The following is a 1,805-nucleotide window of genomic DNA, read 5'->3' as shown; positions in this document are numbered from 1 at the left end:
TAAGAAGAAAAGTAATCGCTGACAGCACGAAGGATGTCACGCGACTAGTTAGCAGGCTAGAGTCTCGTTCGTTATCGGAATTAACCAGACAAATCGCTCCACCAACTAAGAACGGCCATGCACCACCACCCACCGAATCAAGAAAGAGCTATCAATCTGTCAATCCTTCCGGTGTCCGGGCCTGGTGAGGTTTCCCGTGTTGAGTCAAATTAAGCCGCAGGCTCCACTCCTGGTGGTGCCCTTCCGTCAATTCCTTTAAGTTTCAGCTTTGCAACCATACTTCCCCCGGAACCCAAAAGCTTTGGTTTCCCGGAGGCTGCCCGCCGAGTCATCGGAGGAACTGCGGCGGATCGCTGGCTGGCATCGTTTATGGTTAGAACTAGGGCGGTATCTGATCGCCTTCGAACCTCTAACTTTCGTTCTTGATTAATGAAAACATACTTGGCAAATGCTTTCGCTTCTGTTCGTCTTGCGACGATCCAAGAATTTCACCTCTAACGTCGCAATACGAATGCCCCCGCCTGTCCCTATTAATCATTACCTCGGGTTCCGAAAACCAACAAAATAGAACCGAGGTCCTATTCCATTATTCCATGCACACAGTATTCAGGCGGGCTTGCCTGCTTTAAGCACTCTAATTTGTTCAAAGTAAACGTGCCGGCCCACCGAGACACTCAATAAAGAGCACCCTGGTAGGATTTCAACGGGGTCCGCCTCGGGACGCACGAGCACGCACGGGGCGGTCGCACGCCTTCGGCTCGCCCCACCGGCAGGACGTCCCACGATACATGCCAGTTAAACACCGACGGGCGGTGAACCAACAGCGTGGGACACAAATCCAACTACGAGCTTTTTAACCGCAACAACTTTAATATACGCTATTGGAGCTGGAATTACCGCGGCTGCTGGCACCAGACTTGCCCTCCAATAGATACTCGTTAAAGGATTTAAAGTGTACTCATTCCGATTACGGGGCCTCGGATGAGTCCCGTATCGTTATTTTTCGTCACTACCTCCCCGTGCCGGGAGTGGGTAATTTGCGCGCCTGCTGCCTTCCTTGGATGTGGTAGCCGTTTCTCAGGCTCCCTCTCCGGAATCGAACCCTGATTCCCCGTTACCCGTTACAACCATGGTAGGCGCAGAACCTACCATCGACAGTTGATAAGGCAGACATTTGAAAGATGCGTCGCCGGTACGAGGACCGTGCGATCAGCCCAAAGTTATTCAGAGTCACCAAGGCAAACGGACCGGACGAGCCGACCGATTGGTTTTGATCTAATAAAAGCGTCCCTTCCATCTCTGGTCGGGACTCTGTTTGCATGTATTAGCTCTAGAATTACCACAGTTATCCAAGTAACGTGGGTACGATCTAAGGAACCATAACTGATTTAATGAGCCATTCGCGGTTTCACCTTAATGCGGCTTGTACTGAGACATGCATGGCTTAATCTTTGAGACAAGCATATGACTACTGGCAGGATCAACCAGGGAGCTGCGTCAACTAGAGCTGAGCAGCCGGCCGCCCGGGAGTGTGTCCCGGGGGCCCGCGCGAACACGCAAGCGTCCGCTCAATCATTCTGCAAACAGGAGGAGGCTGAGCTCCCCTGCACAATACACCTCGAAACCCTCTCAGGTCCCGGCGGCGCGCAGCGCCGTCCCAAGTACTTGGTCGGGTTCGAGAGAGGCGCAATCGCCCGGAGTTAGGCGAGTAGACGCTTTCGGTGCGACCACCCGTGCTCCCAACTGAGCTTGCCGCTGCCGACAGAGGCCCGGGAGCGTGCTGTCGTGGCATTGCCGGCGGGAGA

At 53.7% G+C, this 1,805-nt stretch overlaps 1 non-coding gene across 1 annotated transcript in view; it reads right to left on the bottom strand.

The window, feature by feature from the left end:
• Positions 1-1,491, bottom strand: part of LOC124731567 — a 1,909-nt gene extending 418 nt beyond the window's left edge. The window contains exon 1 of the ribosomal RNA XR_007008351.1: positions 1-1,491. This exon is cut by the window's left edge and continues 418 nt beyond it. This is a non-coding gene — a ribosomal RNA (small subunit ribosomal RNA).
• Positions 1,492-1,805: the final 314 nt, after the last annotated feature.

Source organism: Schistocerca piceifrons, unplaced genomic scaffold, assembly GCF_021461385.2.
Source record: "Schistocerca piceifrons isolate TAMUIC-IGC-003096 unplaced genomic scaffold, iqSchPice1.1 HiC_scaffold_1294, whole genome shotgun sequence".
NCBI classification, from domain to species: Eukaryota; Metazoa; Arthropoda; class Insecta; order Orthoptera; family Acrididae; genus Schistocerca; species Schistocerca piceifrons.
Note: the sequence above shows the minus strand (reverse complement) of the source record. Positions and strands in the feature narration are given on the sequence as shown.